This window comes from Phascolarctos cinereus, unplaced genomic scaffold, assembly GCF_003287225.1.
Source record: "Phascolarctos cinereus isolate Bilbo 61053 unplaced genomic scaffold, phaCin_HiC Scaffold_5;HRSCAF=322, whole genome shotgun sequence".
Lineage (NCBI taxonomy): Eukaryota > Metazoa > Chordata > Mammalia > Diprotodontia > Phascolarctidae > Phascolarctos > Phascolarctos cinereus.
In genome coordinates, this window is record NW_027555958.1 from 471751887 (window position 1) to 471779798 (window position 27912).

Sequence of the window (27912 nt, forward strand, 5' to 3'; positions counted from 1 at the left end):
ATACATTTAATAGGAATGTATATGTAGAGTCTATATCAGATTGTGCACCATCTTGGGGAGGGGAGGGGAGAAAAATTTAAAACTCAAAAGCTTATGGAAGTGATTGTTAAAAACTAAAAATAAATTAATAAAAAAATAAGTAAATAAGATAAATAAATAAAAAGATAAAACATAAAAAAATAAAAATGTGGGTTTTACTCTGCAATGTGAGCCCACTTCATCCTCTCTGCTGGAGTGGGAAGCATGCTTCATTATTGGACTTGGACCCAGTTCTTCCCAACAGGGAGAGCAGACATCAGTCTACTCTATCTTACTCAGAGTCATCTTAGGTGATCTTAAAAGTAGAAAGGATTTCAGAACATAGAAGGCCATAATCTAGTTGTTATTTGGGTGGACCAAATCTTATCTGAGAACATTTTTCAGTCTTGAGTGCTATGTTTAGGAATTGTGTACATAGGAGAGTGAATGTAATGAGGGGATGAGAGAGAAATCATTTGAATTTGTAGACATTCTTAAGTATTTGAAGAGCTGTCATGTATAAGAGCAGTTAGATTTCAGTCAATCAGAAAGCGTTTATTAAGTACTATTATATGTCAGGCACTGTGCTAAGTGCAGGGAATACAAAAATACAAAGAAAAGGGAAAAACAATCCCTAATTCGAAAGATCTTGCATTTTTTTTTTTTGGCGAGGCAATTGGGGTTAAGTGATTTGGCCAGAGCCACACAGCTAGTAGGTATTATGTGTCTGAGGCTGGATTTGAACTCAGGTCCTCCTGAGTCCAGGGCCAGTGCTCTATCTACTGTGCCAGCTAGCTGCCCCAGGATCTTGCATTCTAATGGAACAGACAACATCTACCTACCTACCTACCTAGTGATCCCAGAGCATGTAAGACGGAGATCAAGGGGATGGAACTAGCAGATTGGAGGAGATAGCATTTGAACTAACTCTTAAAGAAACCAGAGATTCTAAGAACTGGAGGTTGAGAAGGATAACATTCCAAGCATGGAGACCAGATAATGATGGGAACACGGAGATAGGAGATGGAGGGTACAAAGTCTCAGGTAATCCAGCATGGCTGGAGCATAGAGTGAGTGGAGGGGAGCAGAATGTAAGGGGATTGGAAAGATAAGTAAGGGCCAGGTTGTAAAGAGCTTTAAATGCTAATATAAAGCACTGTAAAATTTGTCCTGGCAGTAATAGGGAGCCACTGAGGTTTACTGAGTGTGAAGCAGTAATATAGTCAAACCTATGCTTTAGGAAAATCACTTTGGTGTCTGAGGGGATGGATTGGAGCAGGGAAGAGACTTGATCTGAGGAGACCAACTACTCTGCTATTGCAGTAGTTCAGGTGAGTGGTGGTGGCTATGTGAGGGGAAAGAAGGGGAAGATGTTGGAGGTTTTGCAAAGATTTGTTTTACTTGGACCCCAGAGGGCAGAAGTTTGAGCAAAAGGGGGAAATGCATTAACATATATTAAAAAGTTAGAATTTTGATCAATAGAAGGTAAAGATTACTAATAATTAGGACTGTCCTAGAGAATGGACTGCCTCAGTAAATGGGGAGATTTATATTCCTGGAGGTCTCTCTTTTTTGACACAATTATTAAACTGGCAGATGGGGAAGGACGCAGTAGACGGGTTTACTTAGATTTTAGTCAAGTATCTGACAAAGTTTCTCATTAAATTCTTTTGAAAAGTTGGAGAAATGTTGGCTTGAAAGCTCTCAAGGTAGATGGATTTGTGTCTACTTGAACAATCAGACCTGAAGAGTCGCCGTTATTGATTTGAGGCCAACTTTGCTTGGAGGACTGCAGAGATTTGTCCTTGGTGCTAGACCATAGGCCTTATCAATGGCTTGAATGGAGGGGTAGCTAGGATGCTTTTCAAATTCTGAAATGTTACAAACTGGGGGAAATAGCTAGCACTTTGAATAGCAGAGTCAGGACCCCAAAAAACCTTGGCAGGCTAAAATATTATTCATCTTAAATTAAAAGACATTTCATTGTGAATAATTTATGGTTTTATACATAGATTAAAAAAATCAGCTACAGAAATCCTGGATGAGGGAGGAACAGCTAGGCAGAAGTTCATCAAAAAAAATCTGGGTTTTAGTGGATGGCAAGGTCTATAGCTGCCAACAGTAACATGGAAGGAAGGAAACAAGGATTCATTACATGCCTACTGTGTGCCACGCACTTTACAAATATGATCCCTTTTGATTTTCACAACAACCCTGTGAGGCAGGTGCTCTTATTATCTTCACTTTACAATTGAGGAAACTGAGGAAGAGATGAAGTGACTTGTCCAGAGACACAAAGCTCATAAGAGTCTGAAGCAGGTCTTTCTGCTCTCTGGCCCAGTGTTCTATCCACTGCACCACCCAGATGCCTCTCTTGGTAGCCAAAAAAAAAAAAAGTAATCCTGGACTTCACCAGAATCACTCATACATGGTTGGAAAGGACTCTAGATGCTGTCAGGTTGGACTCCTTCATTGTCCCATCTGGAAAATAGGCTCAGAAATGAAGTGACTTATCCAAAGAGGAGGTAGGAAGAAGCAGAGCCACGATATGAAACCAAATCCTCTGACTCCAAATCTATCACTCTCTCCATGATGCAGCACTGCCTCCTAAAGCCTAGTGGTTCCATGTGCACGTGCATACGCTCAGGGGTGTGTGTGTGTGTGTGTGTGTGTGTGTGTGTGTGTGTGTGTGTGTGTGTAGGTAGGTAAAGGGCTGCACTTTTGATTCCATTGGCGTAGGGAACTCCTGAATGAGGACATTCCCTCTCCCAATGCATGTTGGATCCTCCTCTGAAACTTACAGTCTTACAGAGTTGCTAAAAATACTAAGGAGTTAAGTGACTTGCTCAGGATCACACATTTGGTTTGTGTCAGAGATGGGATTTGAACTCAGGTTTTCCTGGCTCCAAAGACCGGCTCTCAGTGCTATGCTTATGAAATTTTATGAAGAAGGTGGTGGAAGATTATGATCAGTATTGTCTTATAAAACAATGAAATGGTGTAGGGAAACAGAAAAAAACAAAACAGAATGATGAGAGCGTCAATTAAGGCTGAAGTCATTATGAAAGATGAAAAGATAAAAAGATGAAAAGATGAAATCCTTGGAGTGGAAGGATGACAGATAGAAAAAAAGGAAGCCAAAAGATCTTTAAAGACGCCCATGGTCTGGAGGACCAGCTGGAATTTCTCATTTGCATTTAAACAAAACTCCTAACTTATCGCCTGGAAATATGTGCTCAGTTTTACTAGAAAGGTAATTCTTGAAGGAAGCACAACTTGCCATGGTGTCCATTGTTTGGATTTCCAGCTCTTTCTATCGCTTCTTGTCATTGACAAGATTTGCTGTGGAATTTGAACCAGTGAGTTACATTTTGTTGTCGATGATGTTTTGCATTCCTTCCTGACTTCTTGTAAGATCACTGAAATTTTGGAGTTTGATAAGAATATTTGTGGCTGCTTGGACTTGAGATAGTATCTGTTGGTGTTCTCTGTATTCTGCTGAACTTCATTCTCTACCCCCCCCCCAAAAAAAATCCAGTGTAATTTGGGACTAGCCAATGATCTCAGTCCTCCTGAGCACACACAGTATACTCATCGGCTGTAATCCCTGCGTGGGCTTCTGAGCATTCACAAATATCCTGTAAAAGCCTTTTTGATTGTCAGAAAGGAGATACATTCAAAGGGCCCCAGTGAGCCAAAGCAATCCTTTTGGTGGTTTTTTATGACCTGGATAGATTTCAAAAAAGAAGAGGAGCTGTTGAGGGTCCCCAATTAGTGGAGGGGCCTTGGGCCCTCTCTTACCCGGCACCAGCATGATGGTGAGAGCACGTGGCCCTGTTATTACTTTTGACTTTGTTGGGTATATTTCCAGCAGCCAGATGGTGAGGACCAAAGTCCTGAGTAACTTCCTGGAAGAGTCCAGCAGTAGCAGAGATGTAAACTCATTTACCCGTCGGCAATACCATATTTGGAAATGAATTTGGTGGAGTGAATGCTATGTAGAAACTATGTTGTTTCCCTATTCTCCCCAGGGACTAAGGTGGTACAGGAAAGAGTGTTCCCTGAGTGTGGGAAGGGAACATTTTTTTTTTTGGCTAGGTAATGGGGTTAAGTGACTCACCCAAGGTCACACAGCTAGTGTCAAGTGTTTGGTCTGAGGCTGGATTTGAACTCAGGTCCTCCTGACATCAGGGTCAGTGCTCTATCCACTGCCCCACCTAGCTGCCCCCAAGGGGGAATATTTGTATGTTAGTTTTTTGCAACATGTAAAAGTAAATACCTTTTGTAAAATCTAATTGATGTTAATTAATCACTAATTGATGTCAATTAATCAGTAACTGAGGAACTAACTATTGGCATCCAACAATGGGCACAAGCTGAGAGCATTAGAGAAAGACTTCCCCGACCCCTCAGGGGTCCCCCTAGAACCCTGAGGAGCTGATGTTGCTGACCTTGCCCTAGTACAGTGAGTCCAGAGTATGACCACAACAGGAAATCTTTTCATTAGACTTTCTAATATGTGATATTCAGACATTTTCTTGATTTTGTTTTTCTGGGAGACCAATAATTCTCAAGCTGTGTCTTTAGTTCTGTTATAATTGTTTGTAGAGCTCATAAATACCTTCCATTTATGTTGAATTTTTCTGCTATTATTTTCAAGCTTCTGTTGTTTTGTCTTCCATTGGGACAATTTTATTCCTCAATGAATCCATTATTTTTTATTTAGAATCTCCAATGATTTCTCCAAACTGTTGACTATCATAGGCTTCTTTTTTTTTTTTAATAAGAGTCTCAATTCCATCTATATTAGATGCAAAATCATTATTTTTCTTAACTTATTATCCACGTAGAAGTCTCTGGTGATGCAGAAAGTCTTCACGTCTGGAGCCCTTCCTGCTTTTTCATGCTCCGCTCCTGCTCCCCACCCTCCTTTGCTCCCTTCTGTTTAGTTTCTTTCATCCCATGATATTTACTCATCATGTCAGGGTATTTATTTTGCTTGCTCCTTCTTTTAATCAATCTTTTCCCCTCTTCTAAGAGCGTTTTTTCTTGAGATGATGTTGTTTTTCATTATTGTTTCTTGTATTTGACATATTTGTTGCTGTTTTTAAGATGACAAAAGGGAGCTGAACTCACTCATGACCTCTAACTTCACCATCTTGCCAAAAATTGCTAGTTCTTCAAATTAGCTTCTGACCAGCGTTTGAACCTCTTGAGATTCCTTGGGATCTGAACTTTGCAGCCAGCATGTTGGTGTTTACTCCTTGGTTTATGTTTATCTGCACATTTAAGAAGCAGGGCATCTCTATCTTCACCCATGTCACCAATAAGAAATGATAAACTGAATGGAGTCAATCCCTAGAGATTTCCAAGATGATAATAACTAACATTTATATAGCTCTTTAAGGTTTAATAAGCACTTTACAAATATTATCTCATTGGATCCTCACAACAACCCTGGGAGATAGGTGTTATTATCACCTCCATTTTATAGATAAGGAAACTGAGGCAGACAGAGACGAAATGATTTTCCCAGGATCATGTAGCCAGTGTCTGAGCACATATTTGAGCTCAGGTCCTCCTGCCTCCAAGGCTAGCCCACTGAGCCACTAATCTATTAAAGAATTTGCTTTAGTTTTAGACCTTTCTGATAGACCCAGCTGCTACTGCCTCATTCCTAAATTGTTGTTCAGTCATTCAGTTATGTTTGACTTTTTGGGACCCCAGTCTGTGGGGTTTTCTTGGCAAAGATACCAGAGTAGTTTGCCATTTCCTTCTCCAGTGTGTCCCCATTTTACAGATGAGGAACTGAACAAATAGGGGTTAAGTAATTTGCCCAGGGTCACATAGCTAGTAAGTGTTTGAGGCCAGATCTGAACACAAATCTTCCTGATTCCAGGCCTAATGCTCTATCTACTGCACCCCTTTCTTAAATTAGCATGTATTTATTTTGCATGAATTTTGAATTTACTTCTAGCTGTATCTGCTTTTATATATTTTTATATACGTCCAAGTAGAAATATTTCTATTGCAGAGAATGTAAGTACTTTGAAGTTGGGACTTACTTTATTTTTCTCTTTTGTATTCCTAATGGCTAGGATGACACTTAATGCATTCTGGCTAGTGCTTAATAAATGCTTGTAGGTGTTTAATAAAAGGTGATTGCTTGATCGTTCACTCAGCTGGTTCTGAAGCCACCCTGAACGTGTACTGTGCTACTCATGATCCAGCACACATCTGTACAAGTTTCTCCATGTGGATATCCTAGCCCATAGTTCATAAATCACAGATCAGAGATAATAGGTCTCAGAACCTGAGGGCACGCTAGTAGTCATGAAGACACGTCTTGATGAGATCCAGGTAAGCCCATCTAGGACGCTTCCCTGATCGACCAGCTGCTTCCTTTTTTTCCCTCTTTGTATAAACATCATCTGATTTAGGGTGCAGAGCAAGATGCACATTCTTGCTACAGTCAATGAGGGAATTTGAATTGCTCGACAATGCATATTTATTACAAGCAATCCATTTCTCTTTTCTCTCTTTTTTCAATACAGTGTAGACTGAGAGAGAGGAAATAAGTTTCTGTTAGTGAAAAAATGCTCAAAAGTAGAGCAGTTGGAAGGTTACAGGCATAGCATGTTCATGCACTTTCAGAATCGGTCACCATATTGTTAGTTTTGCTTAATTCTTTTAGTCTGTTAAAAGAGAACTCTTATGCAGTGTGGCTAATCTGGAAATGTTCTAATGTTTAAAAAAACTGCTCACATCCATAAAACTTTAAAAAATAAAGAAAGCCCCATTATCTGAGAAGATGTGGGGCTGGAAAGAGATGTTTATTTTTCAGTTGACCAAGGACAAGGGTGCCCTCTCTGAATTTTTCTCAAAGCCAGGGGCTTGGGAGAGACAAAATTCAACTTTGAATCACTGGGCACACTTTTTTTTTTCACATTCTCTTGTGCTAATAAATTGTATAAACTATTTAGTGGCATTTTGATTTAAAAAATCTATTCTTCCAATTTATTTCTAGGGCCAGATTTTGTCCCAACATTTGTGTCCCTTTAACTCATGCTTTTTTATTCTCTTGATGCTTAAATTGCAGGATATGAAAAGTCATTAATCAGGCTTAGCACATTCTTGTTCCCTGGGAGCTTTAATTTTTGAACTCGACCCAAACATTTTGTCCCTTTGAATTCATGTGTTCTGGCAAAATTGGCCTTCCTATTTACATATCTTCTTAGCTGTCCAAGAAAAAAAAATTCCATGCCTGCAATGCACTCCCTCCTGTGATCTACCTGCTCACCCCCTGGGCTTCCTTGAAATCCCAACTAACATCTCGCCTTCTACAGGAAGTCTTCCCCAACCCTCTTAATTCCAGTGCCTTCCCTCTCTAAATTATTTTCTATTTATCCTGTCTATACCTCACTTTGTATATATTTGTTTGCATGTTATCTCCCTCATTAGACTGGGGGCTCCTTGAGGGCAGGGACTGTTTTATTTTTTTGTACTCTTTTTGTATCCCCAGATGAAAGTCACAGATACTTTTCTTAAAAGTAGAAGCGGATTGGCTTTGTTTTGCTAACCCAGTGGGCTTCTCTTTGAGTGACACTTCACCGTGACATAGAGGTGATCTTGGCCCTTCAAAAGCTCTGCCAGCAGGGCACAGGCTCTGGCAGGTCCTGACAAGATAGAAAGGCTACGAGTTCAAGCCCCTAAATGATTCTCTGCCTCTTGTCTAAGAACTGTACTAGCTAAGGTGCCAGATGATCATTACCTGAAAGGTAGCTGCCACATGATGATGATGATGATGATGATGGGGAGGAGGAGGAGGAAGGGGAGGAAGAGGGGGAGGAGGAGGAGGAAGGGGAGGAAGAGGGGGAGGGGGAGGAGGAAGGGGAAGAAGAGGGGGGAGGAGGAGGGGGATGATGATGATGATGATGAGAAATTTTTGATCATAGCTACTTTGGAAGTCCATCTATGAAGGTGCTGAGAGGTTGTAAACCCCCAATCCAGTCCAATTCACTCCAAACCAACTACCATTTGTTATTAAGTGCTTATGAAGACAGGGTGATAGAAGACTAGCCCTGCAGTATGTGGGAATCCTGTCACTGAGATGTATTATCTGCGGGCTCTTGGAAATCCCTTAGCTCCCTGGTCCCTCATTTCCTCATCTGTAGGATGGCGAGGTTGGACGAGACAGCTTCTGAGATACTTTCCACTGCTAGGTCTATGATTCTGTGACCAATGACATTTTGGGTACAAGGCGGGAGCATCTGGGGTGTCCGGAGCAGCTTGGTGTGAAAGGTGGCGTTTGAGCGGTTTTGTTATCTTTGGTCCAGGTGGAGTCCCCTCTAAAGACTGAAAGCTCCCTGAGGGTAGACCTTGTTTTGTCTCCGTCTTCCCCCCCCCAACACTTGGCACACTGCTAGGCACATGGTAGGTGTTTGATGCATGTTTCTTCTTTTAAATATGATTTATGCCAACAGACTCCATTTGTCAGAGGATGTTGCATGATGTTCGAAATAATGCTTGATAATTAATAGCTGTATTTTTGTTACCCAATTTAGGAGCACAAAGATTAAGAGTTGGGGACCTTAGAGGCCCTTAAGTCCAATCTCCCTCAATTTATAAATGAAGAAACCGAGGCACAAAGTGAAATGACTTGTCCAGGGTCATACAGCCAGTCAGTGCCCACAGCTGGATTTGAATTCAAGGCTTCCAGACCCGTCTCCAACAAGAAAAGGTGGTAGACAGACTTGGAATCACATAGAAGAGGCTATGACTGTGACTATATTTAGTTTGTGTATAAGGTACCAATATTCTATGGGCAGCAGGACATGGAGATTAGAGATGGTGTTGTCAGGAAAACCTAGATTTAAGTCACACCTCTGACAAGCATCAACAGTGTGACCTTGGGCAAGTCATTTCTCCTTCCAGGGACCTAGGCAACTTTCTATGACTCTAAGCTTCAGACAGGTACTTCTTTGGTAGAAGGGATTCACTCATGGGGTGTTCCTGACATTGATACAATTTCAAGTCTGGATTCAAAGACCCAAACTCCCAAACCAACTGCCTCCCTGCCCCCAAACCCAATACCTACGCGTGCCATTGCAGACCTGTGTGTACTATATAAAAGAATAGTTCTGAAACAATTCAGTCACCAGTGGGCAAGGGGAAGGAGGCTGGTGGGCACAGAAAGGCTACAGCACATTCCCATCAAGGAATTACGAATGCTGAGAAGAATACAGGATATTATAAAGAAATGTGTGATCGAAAAATAAGATGGGCTAGTCACCTGGTGAGAGGGAAAAACAGTTAGAGTGAGCCATTGGCAGCCCGGTGACGTAGGAGACGGCGGGGAAAGCATCGGCATTTGGGTGACCCCTTCGTGTTACCTTTGTGGGAGGAACGGAGGAATTTGTATGGAATGGACAGACGTGGATGAAAGAATGAATGAATGAAAGAAGCCCCAGTTCTTAAGGGTTGATCATGCACTAAGTGCTGGGGAGACAAATAGAAAAGGCAGGTGGTCCAGGCTCTTAAGGACCTAACATCTTAATAAGGGGCGATAACGCATATGATAATCTGCTTTATTGGAGATGCACCCACATTATCTTCTGTCTGTCTGTCTGTCTGTCTGTCTATCCGTCTGTCTATCTATCTATCTATCTATCTATCTATCTATCTATCTATCTATCCCTTTATCTAAGATCCCAGCAGCTTTAGAATATTGAGACAAAACCCATTTCACTGGGTGTTTATTTCTTTGATTCTAAAAACTGCATACTTTAAAAAGGTTTTTCAAAATGAGAGTCATTAGACAGTCCATTTGAGTGGGGTTCTTCCGTTCTCATAAACTGGACAATAAACTTTTATTCCCTAGACCAAAACAATCTCTGAATGTTCCCTTTTGATTCCTGAGGAGGTGGGAGAGAAGAAGGGCCAAAGAAGAAGGAAAGTCTTATTTTGGTGGAGCAGGAGCCTAAGGTCTGCCTTCCTTTCTTCAGAGCCCCCTGCCTCCCCCCCCCCCGACCTGTTACTGCCCGAGGATTCTTAACCTGCTTTGTATTGTGGGCCCCTTTGATTCTGGTGACACCTATGGCCCATCTCGGTAGGATGTTGGTGAAATGCATACACCAAAAATGCACAGAGCTGCCAAGGAAACCAATTATCTTGAAATACAGCTATCAAAATAGTGTTTAAAAATGTTCATAGCCTCCTGCTCTGGCTGCTTTCTTGCCAACTTAAAAATACTTGTTCTGTACCCCTTTGCTCCCCCAGGTGATGAGTGATCCAGCGGCTAGAGCCCTGAACTAGGAGTCAGGAAGTTGAGTTCAAATCCAGCCCCAGACAAGAAGGTGACTGAGGCTCATTTTTCTAAAATCTATGTAGATTATTCCTATCCCATACCCTTGCTCTACCAATCAGGAAACCCTTTAAAAATAATGTAAAGTCAGTCTGCCCTGTTCTTGGTGAAAGCATGCTTCCTCTTTGATTTCAGGAAGCTGAGGTAGACTAAATTTGCTACTTTCTTTGTGTGGTGGAGGGATGGTAATTTCTGGCATGGTGGGAGCTGACCACGCGATTGTATTCACTCTAGGTCTTATGAAACACGGCCAGCCTTTGGGGCGTTTCTTTCCTTGTCTTCTTGCTATTCTTGAGGAATTATAGAGGCATCAACGACTTCAAGAATTTTCATTTGAATATTTCTAAAAACCCATTTTTTTTTTTAAGAAATGGGTTTTGGGTACAAAATCTTGGTAATCCATTCCTGTGTGATGAATTGTTATGTAAATAATACAGCTACAAATAATCAAATTTGCAGCTAAAACCCAACTAGGACATACAGCTACCATGTTGGATGAAAAAGCGAAACTCCCCAGAAACCTTGACCAGAGCATACATTTCAGCCAAATCTAATACGTTGAAATTAAGCAAGAATAAATGTGAAGTCATATCTGGGTTCAAAAAATCAACTTGGCTGTTAGAGAGGCTTAGAAGTCAGGACTAGGGAGGTGAGAATCCTTCTGTCCTATGCTCCGTCCATTTACTTTAAGGATTTTGTATTCACTTCTCAGTGTCACGTTTTTGAAAAGATGATTGATAAGCTGGAGAGAATCCGTAGGAAGGTAAGGTAGATGATAAAGGGCCTTGACTTCATACTATATGGGGGTCAGTTGAGGAAAAGGAGGGATAATTTGGCCAGAAAAGAGAAGGGAAGTAGGACCTGATCATTGTCTTCGAGTCTTTTTAGGGCCATCACTCACATGAAGGATGATGCATGTAAGTCCATACGTGGCCGTGTGTAGTGGAGTGGCCTTGGGAAGGGGAGGAGCAGTTGCTAAGAGGCAGATCGAGACTGGGCATCAGGAAAACTTCCCAACAATTAGTTGTCCCAAAGTGAAATGGGTTACCTAGGGAAGTGATGGGCATCACTCTCTGGAAGTCTTTGAGCAGAAGATGGGTTATTAGGTCATTCCGATAGGAGGAATTCTCAGTCATGTGTGGGTTGGAACAGATGAGCTCTGAGGTTCCTTCCTTCTACTCATGGGATCCTATGATTCTGTAATTGCAATGTGTGAATTACATTTTTGGTCAAGATTCTACGTTAAACTTTTATTTTTTGGTGAGGCAATTGGGATTAAGTGACTTGCCCAGAGTCACACAGCTAGTGAGTGTTATGTGTCTGAGGCTGGATTTGAACTCAGGTCCTCCCGACTCCAGGGCCGGTGCTCTATCCACTATGCCACTTACCTGCCCCACATTAAACTTTTTTAAAAGAGCATTTCACAAAGCCCCAGTGTAAATGCAAACAATTTAAGTTTCCCTTTGTATTTCTCTACAGGTCTCTACAACGTGCATTTAAATGTCCATTAGTCCTATGCATAATTCAATATTGTATTTCATTTGGGTACATTCTGTTTTTTTTTCTTTTGAGACATTAATTATAACTAAAGTGATTTTCCCACAAATCTCTGGGCTTTCTTTTCTTTTTTAAAAATCTTTTTTTTTTTAGGCAATTGGGGTTAAGTGACTTGCCCAGGGTCACACAGCTAGTAAATGTCAAGTGTTTGGTCTGAGGCCGGATTTGAACTCAGGTCCTCCTGACTTCAGGGCTGGTGCTCTATCCACTGCGCCACCTAGCTGCCCCCTGGGCTTTCTTTAAGATGGAAATTTCAATGAATGCTAAAGGTCCTTGCATAAATGATAATATCTTCCTTACTATAACAAATGACAATGTATATGCCCAATGCTACCTTCACTAGGAGAAAAGCAATCTTTCCTTTTTTCAGGAGGCATACAGTATTTTTTTTGATATCCAAAAAGCTGCCCATGTATTTTAGAAATAAATGGTTAATAGTTTTTGAGAAAGCAGGAAGTTTCAAAACTCTTCTCTACGTGTTTCTATACCTTCAAAACTTAGCCTTGGAGTGTTCAGGTGCCACCTTCTATAGACTTGGGAAAACTGGTTCTTAAAGTCTCAGATTAAACATTTACAGCAAGTAGTGAGCAAATGCTACAAAGCAGAGCTTAATTTATCGCTTCTTTGATTGTCTAGACTTAATAAAGTGATCAAGGAAATGTTAACCATGTGTATTAAACTTAAAAGTGTTCCATACATACATTCTCTCTCTCCCCCTCCCCCAGAGAACTGGTTATTAAACATCTGCCAGCATACCTTTCTTAGACTAAATAGTTTCAGGGGAAATGAATGGATGAAAAATTGTCTTCTGACAATCCTTTGTGTAGGAAATCAACCTGGGCAGCACGTTTCTCTGAAGTAATAGATTTATGTTTAAAAGAAAGATATTAGAAAATAGGAATATGAATTTAGGAATAGAAGTGACTTGTCCAAGGTCACACAGTAAATGATGGAGGAGTGGGATATTATCCCAAATTAAGCCAAGTCATTTTTTGTACGAGACTGTCTCTTAAAGATATTCTTTAATTTCTTTTTTTCCTATGTGTTCATGCTTTGGAAGCAGGATGAATCATATGCTATATCTTAAGAGGCTTTATCATGAGGTAATACTCAACAGATCTGTTATTTCATCAGCATAGAGCTCCTTTGATCTTTGTCCTTGGGCACCACTGTATTTTCACAATTCTAATGGCATCACACCCCAGTGGTGGCCTTGTGTCATACTCGTCATAGTCTTGGCCTTGTCTCTAATGTACCATAGGAGTCAAGGAGGTTCAGTAATTTCAAGATGGTGCCTTTTATCCCTCTATAAAAGGAGCAGAAGATCATGCAACTGAAGACCTCAGAGATGCCCTTGTCCAGTGCCTACTCAGGGCATGAATCTTTCCTACAACAGCACTTGGAGACCCCAGTGCCCAGTCAGTTTCTACTTGAAGACTTCCACAAATGGGAAATTTACTACTCCCCTTGGCATTTAAAAGTACTTAGCTTACTTCATTTTCATTATAAGCAACCACCAACACACAAATGTTCAAATAGGAATACAAGAACAATAAAAAGATTGTACAGGAAATAAATTTCCTTATTACAGTTTGTTTAAATATGGACAAATTAACTTTAACAAAGCAGGAACAAAAACTGTTATTTCATTTCCCTGTCCCATTTAAATTTTTTTTTGTCTTTTCTGTGTGTTCCTGAATTATGTTGCTATTATTTATATAGTTATAATTAGTGTGATTTGTTTTGTTCATTCCATCAAGGTCTTCCCGTATTTCTTTATTTTTTCATATTTATGACGTCTTGTGAAATGTAAAATTCCATTACATTTGTAGACAACAATTTGTTCTGATTGTTTCTTAAGTGTTTGGCATACAGAGAGCTTCTAGTTGTTTTAATCAGCTGTGATTTTTAGATAATTTCCTTACATGGAACAGAAATTTGACTTGCTCTAAGTTTCATTCAATTCCACAAACATGTACCAAGCTAGGCAGTGGATTGGGCCAATGGTAGCCAAAAAAGAAAACGAGAAACAGATCACACCCTCAGGGTCCTCTCTGTGCCAAGCAGAAAATGGGCAGAATGCTGGCTGTGGAGTCAGCTACCTGTGCTCAAGGCTCAGTTCTGCTGCTCATGTAGCCTGGCCAGGTTGCTTAGTCCCTAAAGGTCTCATTTTCCTTCTCTGTAAAAGGAAGGGACTGGGTGATTAAAATCCCACCACCTCCAAGAAGCCTTCCCCGGCCCCTCTTAGGGCTATCCCTCTGTTGATTATTTCCTATTTATCCTGTATGTATTTGTTTGCATGTCATCTCCTCCATTAGATTGCAAGCTCCTTGAAGGCAGGTACTGTCTTTTGTGTCTTTTTGTATCCCCAGCGCTTAGCACATGTGTTTATTATCTCACTGACTGACGGGGTGACCTCTGAAGTCCTTTGCAGCTGTACAGCTAGGATCCTGGGAACACTTATCTGGGTGAAACATCCTCAGTTCCTTGAGTCAGCCACTTTCCTTATTCCAGAGACTTTGTGGAATGGGCTGAATTGTTCTGGGTCTGCCTATTGCATCTCATGCTGAATTCCTGTTCAAGGCTTGAATTGGGTAGGCTGTAGACCTTGACTTGCAAGGTTTGTAAAGCTAGACAAAGTGCCTCTGGCCAGCAAGGTGAGGAGGAGGAGGGTCTGATATCTCCTTTTTAAACTAATAACCTGCCAGCTCATGATTTGTGAAAGAATATTTTGGCACTCTCTTGCTACTGTCCTCCCTTGATTCTGTGATAACCTTGGATACATCCAAGGCAGAAATAATAACCATTGCTGGTAATTGTACCGGTTATTCACCTCTCAGCAGTACTCAGTTTCTAGTCTTATGCCTCGGCTAAGATGCTGCATCGACATTGCCATGGTTACTGATGGGCATCTTCTGTGGGAAGCAGGGAGGCTGGGGGTGAAAAGATCTCCGGAAGATTCCAGAGACTATTTTCATTTGAGCAATAAGAACTAGCAGCCTTCCCCACATGCATGCCTCCCGTCCCCCCTCCCCAAGGTGGATAACAACACGACTTTATTACATTCTCTCTTCTCATGGATGACTGTGTACGTTATTGGCTAAGTTGGTTTCAGTTCATAATCTCAGGACTTGTGGATCAGAAGAGACCTGTTTAATTTGCTCAGTGGTTTCCTATGGTCTTTGCTATAAAATGCAAACGTCCTTGTCTGGCCTTTAAAGCCCTCCATGATCTGACTTCAGTTTACAGTTCTAGCCTTCTTGCATATCACCCTTTCTTTGGAGGCTCAGAGAGTGACCTGCCCAAAGTCCCTCCCTTCTGCAGAGTGATACTGTGCGTGGAGAGCTCTAGACGCTTGTGTGGCTGTGCCTCAGTCTTCTTTGCTGGAACATCCCCATCACACACCCCACCTTGGGTGCACCCCAAGGTTCTGTCTGAGCCTCTCTCATTTTCTTGTCAACATCCTTGGCTTCCACAGGCTTGCCTACAATCTCTATGCAGATGCTCCTTCTATTTCTATATCTATGCTCCAGCTGAGCACAGACAAATGATTCTGAAATGATTAATGCAAGAGGAGGCAGCCCTGCAGAGTGGGGAGAAATCTGGATTTGGAGTCGAGGGCCTGGGTTCAAATCTTAGCTTTGTCACTCACCAAGTACATGATGTAGGCAAGTCATGAACCTTCTAGGCCTCAGTCAGAGGCTCTCACCAATGCCCTGGAGGAACGAGCTTGGGAAGCTTGAATCCATTGATATTCCTAAAATCGGTCCTGTTAGCTTTCATCTTTCCCAGAACGTTGCTGCTAACCAACAGCAAAACTGGCTGGTTCGAGTTTCATCTGCTTAATTTTGCCTCCCTCTGTGGAAGGGGGTCACCGATGGGAGGAGAACCATTGGCCCTGGATTTCTCTTCCAGGCTGTCCCATGGGCGAGGGGATTAGGCTTCCTCTGCATGGTCCCTGAAGGCCCAATTAGAGGCAGCTGGCAGAAGCTGTGAAGGGCCATGCTTGGGCTTGGGGAGGAAAGTTCCTCACCTGCTGGTGCCCTCCCCGTGTGGCCCTTTTGAGGCATGTGGGTTCTCCTCCTACGAGGTCTCAAGAGGAGATTGGATGATTCTTGTTAATTTTTCTCTGGATTATGATCTTCCGGTTCCCTTCCAACTTGGAGAATCTGAAGCATTCGATCAGAAGTCATCGAAGAATGGAAAGTCGGCCGTGAATTTGTGCAGGAAAGCTCATTTTGCTCTTGTGTCTGCCCGTCCTAGAGATCCCTCCGGAGGCCTCGTTTGCAGAGGTCTCATTACCCTGGAGCTGCTTTCCCAGTCTCATATTTTGGGCCTTTGCGGTCTCCTGTGACTCTGTTTTCAGAAGGTGTGTGAGGTTTGTGCTGTTCTGTTGTTGTGCTTGCCAGAAGCCCGGTAGCTAACGAAGTTCATGGGATTTGGGGCTGGAAGGGGCCTTGGAGATCAGCAAGTGTCATAAATCCACAGAATTTCAGTCAGAAAAAGCCTCAGAGCTCTTGCCATCCGCTTTATATCTGAACAACCGGTCCTCTCTACAACATGCCTGTCTTGAGTAGCTGTCTATACCAGTGGCAGTGAACCTGCGGCCTTAAGGACTTGTTCTGCAAAATTTGGATTCAGTCACAAGGCACACTTAAGGATTCAGAAGGCCACAGGTTCCCACCCTTTGGTGGAAGACCCTTTCCTGACACCCTTTGTTGGGGCAGTCCGCCAATTTTGCCCAGTGCTGATTGTTAGCTAGGTGATGCAGTGGAGAGGGTGGGGCCTGGTCTCAGGAGAGACCCGAGCTCAAATTCAGCCTCAGAGACTCACGGACTGTGTGACTCTCGGCGAGTCACTTTACCCTGTTTGCCTTAGTTTCCTCATCTGTAAAATGAGCTGGAGAAGGAATCTTTGCCAGCATCTTTGCCAAGAAAACTCCAAATGGGGTCTTGAAGAGTTGGATGAAACGACCGAACAAAAACAACAGTGGCTTCTGCTGACATTGTCTAAATTGGCTTCATTGCCCCTTCTATGAATTGCTTTGAATTTTCCCTTCAGGGGCTAAGCAGGACAAATTTAATCCTAATTCCACATGACAGAGAGAGCGCATTAAGCCTTCCTTCCTTCCTTCCTTCCTCCCTCCCTCTTCCCTCCTCCTCCTCCCTCCTCCTCCTCCCTTCCTTCCTTCCTTCCTCTTCCTCCTCCCTCCTTCCTTCCTTCCTTCCTCCCTCCCTCCCTCCTTCCCTTCCTTCCTTCCTCCTTTCTTTCTTCCCTCCTTCCCTCCCTCCCTCCCTCCTCTTCCTTCCTCCTTTCTTTCTTCCCTCCTTCCCTCCCTCCCTCCTCCTTCCTTCCTTCCTTCCTCCCTCCCTCCCTCCCTTCCTTCCTTCCTTCCTTCCTTCCTTCCTTCCTTCCTTCCTTCCTTCCTTCCTCCCTCCCTTCCTTCCTCCTTCCCTCCCTTCCACTCAGGTCCTCCTGACTCCAGGGCTGGTGCTCTATCCACTGTGCCAACTCTTCTTTTCTCCAGCTCTTTCAGTGACAATAACAGTAGTCAGCATTCACATAAGCCTTGAAGGACTGGGAGGGGTACATTGATCTCATTTGAGGCTCACAGCTCTGCGAGGTAGGTGCTACTATGACCTTGAATTTTACAGGTGAGGACGTGCCTGGGATCACACAACCAGTGTGTCTGAGGCTGGATTTGACTCGAGGCCTAGGCTCTAGGCACTGCCCCACCTAGCAGCTGTGTTCTTGCTAGCAGAGACCATGTCACCCCTTCCCTGAGTCAGAGTGAAAAAGAGTGGGAAATGTTGGGGCAGCTAGGTGGCGCAGTACATAAAGCATCGGCCTTGGAGTCAGGAGGGCCTGGGTTCAAATGTGACCTCAGACACTTGACATTTACCAGCTGTGTGACCCTGGGCAAGTCACTTAACCCTGATTGCCTCACAAAAAAACAAAAACAAAACAAGAATGGAAAACATCCATGGCATTTCCGAGGCAGAATTTGCTGGGGTGATAAATCCCTTCTGTTCCAGGGAACAAGTCTGGTTAGCTTTGTGGCCCACGCAGAACACTTATTAAACGTTTGTTAAATGAATGACCACCAACCCTCCAAAGTACGCCTTTTCTTCACCCACCATTGCTGGGTAAGTGCTCAGATGCCCCCATCCAAGTTTCACATTCAGAAAAAGAGTAAATGTCATGCTTTTCCTCCTCAGAATTTCAGGCTGTCAGATCTAAAAAGAACCTTAGAAGCCAGTGAATCTAACCTGTGCCTGAAAAATAATCTTGCCAACATCCTAGGAAACTGGTCAATGTGCATTCCTTTAAAAGCGCCAGTGAGGGAGAAACTGGTCTCTAGAGTCAACCCATTCCACCTTCGGATACTGCTAATTATTAGGAAGCTTTTCCTTGCATCAAGCTAAAGACTCTCTTTCTCCATCCCTTCTTCCTAGTGCTGACCTTTGGGGTCAAAGCAGAGCAAACTGAATCCCTAGTCCATAAGCCAGCCATTCAAATCCTTGAAGGCAACTCTAGACACAGCTGGGTGGTACAATGGACAGAGCCCTGGACTTGGGATCAGGAGGGCTGAATTCAGACATGACCTCTGATGCATACGAGCTGTGTGATCCTAGACAAGTCATTGAAACAATCAATTGTAAAATGGGAATAATAACAGCACCTACCTCCCAGGGTTGCTGTGAAAATAAACTGAGAATAAGTTTAAGGCTCTTCTGGAACCTTCCCCTAGCTCCATAGAAATGCTGCTATGTCTCTGCCACTTTCTCTTCCCTTAAAGAAGTCTTCCTGCTCATGAGCCCCATTTCAGTTCATCCCCACAGGGCAAGGTCTCCTCTCCCTTCACCAGCCTGCAGAGGTTGAAGGACGAACAAGGACACCCTCCTGGGTTTGCTTCAGATTGTGATGATTTCTCTTCCCCATTTCCTAGGTCTTATGAAAAATTGTATGGATGTTGGAAGGTTTGCTATGTAAGAAAAATGTCTAAATATCCCTAAATCTAATAAAGATCATCTATTTAAAACATTGCTCTGAGCAGCCCAAACCCCTCTGTGTTCTGGCGGGTTCCAGTCTGATCTTCTGCCTGTACTTAAGAAAAATCATCCGTAACACAAATGGGAGAAATGATATTACCACTATGGTGCATTTTTTGTATATAAGAAAGAAACAATTTGATGAGAGTTAAATTACATTGGAATTCTATTTGCTAAAATTTGTACTGGGATTGTTCCTAAGCTTTTAGATGTTTCATGTCACCATTTGAGGGAAATTGACTCTAGCAGACATTACATAATAAAAGGAAAAGAACCTAAACCTTTCTAATAAATGCCCAACAATAGAAGCATAAGACCCTCTCAATAAAGCAGCCTTGTTTGAGTTGGAATCCACTTAAAATATTCCTCCTGGGACCATAATTTAATTCACTTACTGAAGAAATACGAAAAATGTATTTTGGAGGGTTACAAATGCTGACAAACCACATGAAGAAGGAGAAAGCTTAAACCTTGGAAATCCTCAAGAGGCCGTGAGATGCTGCTGATCTTTCAAAAGATCAATGACTTCATTAGTGTGGCTACTCCCAACAGCCTGGACCACCTCATCCAGACTTAGGAGCTGATTTCATGGAGTTATGGCCATGAGCATCAAGCTGGAAGAGTCTTCTGAGGACATCGAATCTGATCCTTTCATTTTGTACTCAGAAAACGGCATTCTCTGACTTCAAATGCAGTGGAGGAGGAACTGGAGGGGGGAGATATTTGAGAAGAGCAGGTCAATTGGGAGATGATAACAGGTCACGGACCTCCTCCTATCAGCTGAAATTTCCTGACCTCCAAGCAAGGTGGTCCTACCTATGCTACATCTTCCTGAAAGTGCCTTTCGAATACTGTTTCTGGGCTCACATTCCGGCCCCTTTCTAATGTTCTCTCACTGTTGTGGGTGGCAAAGCCTTTCTCTGCTTATTCCAGATTCTCAGAACAATTCCTGTCCCCTTGCCTCTCTGAGCTGCATGACTAGAAAGATTTGCCAGACGGAAACCATAAAATGAGGTTGTGCACTGCCCAGAGATAGGGGCAATCGGCCTTGTCCCATGGCCGCCTCTTCCAGCTCTGGAAATCTGAAACACAGAACAAAAACTCGACGAGTCCTTGCTACGGTTTTACCAGCCAGAGGGGCCGTGTGAGCTTGGACTTGGAGTCTGAGGTACTGAGTTCAGATCCTGGCTGTGCCCGTGACTATCTGTGAGACCTCGAGCAAATCCTTTCATATCTCTGGCCTCTGCTTCCCGATCTGTAAAACAAGAGGGTTGGATGGGATGTTCACTTCTCCCTTCTGGCTGGAAATCTGTAAACCTATCAACTGAGTGACCTGGAGCAGGTCTTTTATCTCTATGAGCCTTAGTCTCCTAACCTGTAAAATGAGAATAATACTTGTCTATGCTTTAACTAGGCAGAATGATGAGAGAATGAGGTACTGCTTCACATTGGTGAAGGTTTTAGGTAATTGAACTTGGCCCCTTTAAAGGACAAAACTCTTTTTATTCTAGCCTTTTCACCAGATAGAAACTCTAAAATGGTCCTGACCCTTCACTGACTTCTTAAACAGAGGATACAGAACATCCTTCACCATTTCTCCGCGACCTCAGGGTCATTACAATGCAAGAAGAAGCATGGCTCTGTGAGAAGAGCCAGGAGAGCCTCGGGCTGAAATCTGAGCTTAACGGTCGCCCCCAGCCCCTTACAGAATCTCACTGAGCTTCAGCTTTGTCCTAGAAGCCGATCCACAACATGGCGCTGTTCTTAAAGCTGTACATGCCAGCGAGCTGTTTTTTCAAAGCTGAATTGCTGAAGTCAGGCAATCGGTCAATGCCCAGGTATTTATTAAGTGCCTGCTCTGGGTAGGCACTGTGCTAGATGCTCACCACGCTTCCATTTTGACTTGGAAACCACTGAGCATATGTACAAAATTACAACTGTTTTTATAATGAGAACATAACGGGAGCAGAATCAGAAGACTAGCTTATCGGACGACAAGAATGTCATGAAGACAAATAGCCAAGCTAGAGTGAGTCCACTCTGTGGTTGACTGGTGATCAACCATGATTCCCCAGGTCCAAAGACGGGGTGTGATGAGCACGCCTAGCCAGAGAAGTGAAGGACTTCAAACACCAAACAAGACATGCATTTTTGAACATGGACTATTTGGGAATTTATTTTGCTGGATTGTAGAGAGCTATTACGAGAATACACTTTTTTCTTTTTTAAAAAATTGTTTGATAGGGGTAAGGAGGGGAGAATGAGGAGAACAGAAAATAAATGCTTGTAAAATTTTCAATTAAAAAACATCATTTAATTAAAAATGGAGCTTAAACCCAAACATAATTACACACAGTTGTTAAATACTCAGAGGTTTGGGAAGGAGGACATTCTAAGTTGGGGGCCTGGGGTGGGGTCAGGAAGAGCTTCATGCAGAAAATGGTACCTGAGCTGATCTTAAAAGAAAAGGATTCTTTGAGGCAGAGGTAAGGAGGAAGTGCATTCTGAGCATGGGGGGATGCCCAGTGCAAAGGCAGAGTATAAGTACCAGCTGTAGTGCCCACAGTGCTCTCTGAATAGTGGGGCAGAGTCAGGCTCTGGCATAGGTGCTAATTCTTGGCACAGAACAGGACAACAGAGCTCAGGTTTCAGGAGTGGTAGCTGGCCTTCCTATTCCAATGCCCGCTCTTCTGCTCCGGGTTGTCACTACTGATGAGCTGTGGTTGCTCTTCCAATAGAACCAACTCAGCTGTCTGCTTCTTCTGGGGCCTGCTGCCCTCTGGCCTTAGCCACTGGCGCCCTTGTCTCTGCCCATTCCCCATAGGCCACTGCCCACTTTGCCAGGGTCTGAGCCTTGTCCCTGGCAATGTCCCTGACCCCCAGATGGGATGTGTGAGTGAAGAACTGAGAGGAGGCCAAATGGGCTGTGCCAATGACACCTTTTTCATGTGGACCCATTAGAGTTTGTAATTCACCCAACTCCATTAATGCTTGTATCTGCAGTAAGTGAATTATGGTCTTCGAATGCCAGAATTAGTCTCTTCGAATGCCAGACAGTGCTGCCTGATTCGGGATGTTCAATGCCTCTCTTTGGGGCCTGGCCTGCTTTGTCAGACGCTACTCCTATGACTCTGGACTATCCATTATCAGCAACTTCTGGCCCAGCTGGAATGTTTGACCTCCTCTCTGTCAGGGAACAGTAGGTGCCACCATCCCCTTCAGGAAATGCAGAAGCCCTTGCCTAGGACCCATGGAGGTGTCCATTCAGAGTCTCCTATCTTCCCTCATTGTCTTGGCTTCCAAAGCCTCTCATCTCCCTGCTCTAGCTAGCTAAATGATGCATCCAGGACTAATCTCTTCTTTGGGTTTCTCTCTTTGGTCAAAGAGTTTGGGTCTCTCTGCAGACACCGTCCCCCAACTCATGATCAGTGATCTATAGAGCTCCCAAATTTCGATCTCTGAAGGCAAGGCTGCCAATCAATTAGTGGTTATTTGCCGGATTAGTGACAAATAGCTCTGGAATTCAGGGCTCCCCAGTTTTTGAATTCTAAGTCTCTTCTCAGGTGTAGATAAATGGGGGAGGGAAAGAAAAATCACAGGTAAACTAAGCCCAGGGGAAAAAAGTCATTTTCTCTTTCACCAGCTTAAATCCTAGCCTTTCGATATGTACATAAGGGCAGGACAAGGCTCAGAGCTGTGTTGGGGGCACTGCCTCCCTCACACAGATGTCCCTGTGTGATGGTGAAGTTCTGATACACCCTCCTCTGTCCCAGCCAGTCTCCGTGTGGCTGCCAAATCTATATTCTTCAAGCACACGTATGACCACGTCTTTTCCCTGCTCAAAAAGCCCCAGCGGTTCTTCATTGCCTTTCGCATAAATATAAACTTCTCTCTTTGGCTTTTACAACCCTTAACAATCCAACTCCGACCTCGCCTTCCAGGCTAATTGGCAAGCGTTCTCTTCCAGGTGCCAGCCAAACTGACCCGTACCTTGAGTTCCCAATTGTCCCCTAGAAAAGATGTCCCATCATCCGCGACTTCGGTGACTTTTCTGATGCTAGAAGACACTCTTTCCATACCTCTGCTTCATAGACTCTACATTTCTCTGAGGCTCAGTGCCATGTCTGCTTACTGCGCAGGCGGTCCTGATCTCCCCAGTTCTTAATGCTTTCCTCCTCCCAGGGGTGTGCTGGTAAATGTTTAACAACCAGCTCTCCAACCCCCCCCATACCCATGATACACTTTTATGTTCAATATACATTGCTCTCTATCACTTTCTTAAGTTTCCACGATCAGCAAGACAAAAAATCAAACCCTGATCTGCAGTGTTTTCCAATTTCCAAGGCACAAATGCTCACACTGAAAATTGAACCATCTCTTGTTTGGAGCTGGCTCCTATCCCTGCAGCTGCTTTGGTTTCTTTTAAATTGGCAGAGGAGGGAGCCATAGAAAGAAGGAGATGCTTGTTAAGTGGCCAATGAAGTGACAAAGCCTCACAAAATCAGGGTGCGTTGGCTTTGTGCATTGCGTGGTGTTTACTTTTCTGTGTTTGTGTTTACTTTTCTGTGTTTGTGTTGCTTCCTCCCCACTCCCAGTGTGTAAATTGCTGGAGGGCAGGATTGCTTCTCAGAGCCTGGCAGCACCTGAATATACACGAATTGTTGATCACGTGTAGCTTATCGTACACTAGCTAACCCACCCAACCAGCAGCCTGCCTGTATGGGGTTTCCCAAAAGTCTCATTGTCTGTTTCAGCTATTAAAGTTGAACTACACCTCTGCTTTATGGATGGAGAGAGAGAGAGACAGAGAGAGTGTTGTACAGGCCACTTCTAGATTGTAATCTCCCCGAGGACAGAGGGCTGCCATTTTCTGCGTTCAGGGATGGCTTTTAGCTGGGATGTGTAGAGGAGGAAGGCTTGAGGAGCATTGCTGGTGCACAGCGAGGCTTCTCATTCTTACCCCTGGTGACTTTGGACAGCTTTGTCTAACAGCAGGGAGAGAGAGAGGATCAGACCCAAGTGAACTTCAGGGCTCAGGAAGAGGTAGTTGGACCATGCAGATTTTCCAGGGAATTCTCCATTACGTGAGTCTTTTCTTCTTTCTTGAACAAATAGCCTAGTCTAGTGCCCAGAGCACTGAGCTTGGAGGCAGAGTCAGAAGGGCCTTGGGTTTGAATCCTGGCTTTAGCACTGACTAACTATACAACCTGGGGTCGACAGCTTTACCTTTGGAAGCCTCAGTTTCCTCACCTGTAAAACAATGAAAGCTTTATTTGCATTACCTGCCTCCCAGGATTGCTTTGAAGGAAACACCTTGGAGCCATAGCCCTATGTCTCTTCCCTTTTACAAGCAAACTCCTAAGAAGCCTTCTCCACTGGCCTCCACTTCCTCTCCTCTTCTTGTCTCACTTCTCAGCCTTTTGCAGTCTGGTTTCCAACCTCATCACTTACATGGAACTGCTGTCTTCAGACTTCCCACTGATCTCTTAGCGGCTAACTGAGGAGCTTCTCTCAGTCTTCATCCTTCTTGACTTCGCTGTAGTGTCTATCATTGTTGAACACCATCTTCTCCTGCCTACTCTTTCCTCTCTGGGTTTTTGTGAATCTACTTTCTTCTAGATCACTTAATGGCTCTCAGACTACTCTCCTGGGCTTTCCGGACACGACTGCTGCCATTTGGCTCTCCTCCGACCTCTCTGACTGCTTTTTCTCTGTCTCCTCAGCTGGATCACCATCCATCTCCCACTCCCTACATGGGGTTTACCTCGGGCTCTATCCTGGGCTTTCTTCTGCTCTCTGTTCTTACTCTTGTTGACCACATCAGTTTATATGGTCACAACCAGCAGCTCATGCAGATATTAACATTAACTTAACTTCTTTTCCGAGTTTCATTCCCACACCATCCACTGACTGTTGGACATTTCCAGCTGGATATTTCACTAGCATCTCAACCTCAACAATTGCTAAAGGAATTCATTTTCCCTCTCCATAAAGTCTCCCCTTTTCCTACCTTTTCTCTTTCTTCTGATGGCACCACTATCTTTCCAGTCACCCATATTTGCCACATCAGAGCCATCTTCCACTCTTACCTTTCCCATATATGACCAACTGTCAAGTCTTGTTGATTCTACAAAGGCAAAATGAGAGAGTCCTTGTCTTCCAGGAAGCTTCTAGTCTAATGGAGAGAAACAAACTTATGCCTTTGTAGCTTTAGTGCCCAGTGCAGTGGTTGACACTTGGTCTTTAATAAACACTTGGTACATGTATGAATGGACACCATGTCTCATGTACTATAGGCATTATGATACCCATTTTAAAGAGGAAAAAACCGAACTTAGAAAGGGTAAATCAATTGTCCTCCAACTTCTCCAGCTAACAAGCATCAGAGCAGGATTTGAATTCAGACTTCTCTTGACTCCAATCACAGTCCGTTTATATTGTGCCACATGGTCTGATGCCCTACTCCACAATTCTCAGGGTGGGGTGGTGAGTCCTTGACATTCTAATTTCAAGGTCAACGGCCTTCAAGAGAGAAGAGAAAAGTAGAAGGAAGCATGTGAATGAGTCATTTCTATTAGTGCTTTTGATCATCTCCAACTTATCATGTATGTGTATCTATAGCTGTATCTTGTTTGTACAAAGTTATTTGCATGTTTGTTCCCCATGTAGGCTGTAAGCTCCTCGAGAACAGGGGTTATCTTTTACTTTTCTTTGTATTCTTAGGGCTTAGAATGATGTCTGACACACAGTAGATGCTTAATAAAAACCTTTAGCCTGACTATGCCAGGGATCCCTATGCTAGGGATACAAGTAGAAAAATAAGGCAATCCTTACTTTCAAGGAGCTCACCTTCTAATGGGGAAGACAATATATGTGGGGTGACATATTAAAAAATTCAAGAGATATAGTTCCTGGGCAATTAATCATTTTATTAATCATTTCTAGAAGATAATTAATAAAAGGGGTCAGTGGCACTCTTCAATACCAACGACGCCTCATGGAACCCATTCAACAGCTTATACGCCCTTGGAAGAGTGGATGTTTCTGAGGGTGGCAATCAACTCTGATTGGTTAACAATTAATGAGAAGAATGAATATTATAATGAGATATGGACTCATTCTAATGAGGGGCTGGGAGATATGACTTTGATCACTCTCACTCCCAGACTGCTCCCAGCCTAAGCAATCCAGACAAAGGATCTACTCCCCCCACCCACCCAAGACTGAGTAGAACAAAATGGGTTGAAATTCACCGTAGATTAAGTTGAAGTCTCTCCCACTCAGGATCAAAACACATTGTACCCAGGTAATTTGAGCAATGTCATACATCAACAATGTCCTTCAGAGACTGAACAACCTCCAGGTTTCTGAAAAATCCTGGTCCTGATCAATAATTGATTATTAATATGGGAGAGAAACAATCATTTCTCTCAATGAAAAGTTTTGGCTGCAAATAAGATAGAAATGTCCCATGGCCCTCAGGGTGCAACAGCAAGGCTGATGGCAATGCCTCTTCTTTGATATCATTTTCACCAACAAAATCCTATCAGTTCTTGATGTTGAGTCATTTGACAGTGCTGAGAATATTGTTTTACAAGAACTTTCTTTTGAGGGTCTTCAATAGATATGGCTGTTGACCCTGAAAGAGCACTTGTCAGCCTGTATTTCCACAGAAATTGCTTCCCAGGATGGTGGCTAAGGGCATTGGGTTTGGAAGCACTGCCATTCCTGGGGTTGTGGGTTTGGGTCTTGGGATACCTCCATCAGAATCTGAGGGGGGAGATGGTGGTCAAGGTTGTGGTGGTGGTTTGGCTGCCTGGCACGTGCACATCCCCCAGGATGCCTGATGCTTCATGTAGGCTGCTTTGCCTGACCAGAGAGTGGCAGTTGGCTGATACTTGGTGAGTATGACTGGTGCTTTCTCTACAAGAGTTATCTCGTCAGATGATAGTTGTGAGGGCTGGGCATCAGCAGGACCAGCAGTCTGGTGGTGGGATGCTGCTGCTCCCAGGGCTCCTATGCCTATCTGGCTGTTGGTGGCAGTTGGCCAGCTGTTGTAGCTGGTGATGACGAAGGTGGGCCCTCTCTGCACAATAACCTTTCTTTCATTGGCTGTGAGGGCTGGGCTAGAAGCAGGTCAGGGGTTTGGAGACCACTGCCTTTTCTAACACTCTTGAGTGCAGGGTCCTGGGCTGTCTCCCTCAGAGTCTGAGGGTAGATGGTGGTCAAGATAGTGGTGGTGATCTTTTCTACTTGGCACATGCTACCTCCTCTCCCCCCACATCCACAGGGTACTTTGCTGCTTAAACCAGCATTCACATTACATTACAACATTATTTAGAATTTAACTCTAAAAGAAAACACAATACTTAATTCATTTGTTCTTTCCTTCATTTCAGGGCACTATGCTAGGGACTGTGAGTAATAAACCAATATCTAAGAATGATTTTGCTCAAAGGGTGAAAAGAAATAAAAGTTTTACTTTATGCGGCGATACAGGGAGAGAAGTAGCTAAGAGAAAAGAGAAAATTGGTTTACTAATAAATGAAGAGGTGGAAGATATCCAGACTTCAAGGGAGAGAGACTAAACTGCTCTTAAAATATTTTTCTTGAAGTCAGAAATTACCAGTTTGAGTTTCATAATATCTGATGGTGTCTTTAATTATCTAATGGGATGGAGTAAAGTTTTCCCTAAAAAACTTTTCAAAGAAATTGGTTTTAATTAATTTTTTTTTCTTTTTGGCCAAGCAGCAATTAGGGCTTGGTGGAAGCAGGGGAAGCTGGAGAATGCATGGATGGGGAAGATGGCGCTGAGAATTCAATTAACGACAGTGAGCTGCAAATCACTGGAGACGAAATTTGCTCATGTTATAAAAACATAATGAAATGTAATGTTAATGATGAAATATAACATTGCAACAC

The 27912-nt window shown here is 43.3% G+C and overlaps 1 long non-coding RNA gene across 1 annotated transcript; it reads left to right on the forward strand.

Moving 5' to 3' along the window:
- Positions 1-984: 984 nt before the first annotated feature.
- On the forward strand, positions 985-27912 carry LOC110212960 (uncharacterized). Its single transcript, XR_002325816.2, has 3 exons — positions 985-1062; positions 1259-1349; positions 27742-27912. It is a non-coding gene; the product is annotated as an uncharacterized LOC110212960 (long non-coding RNA).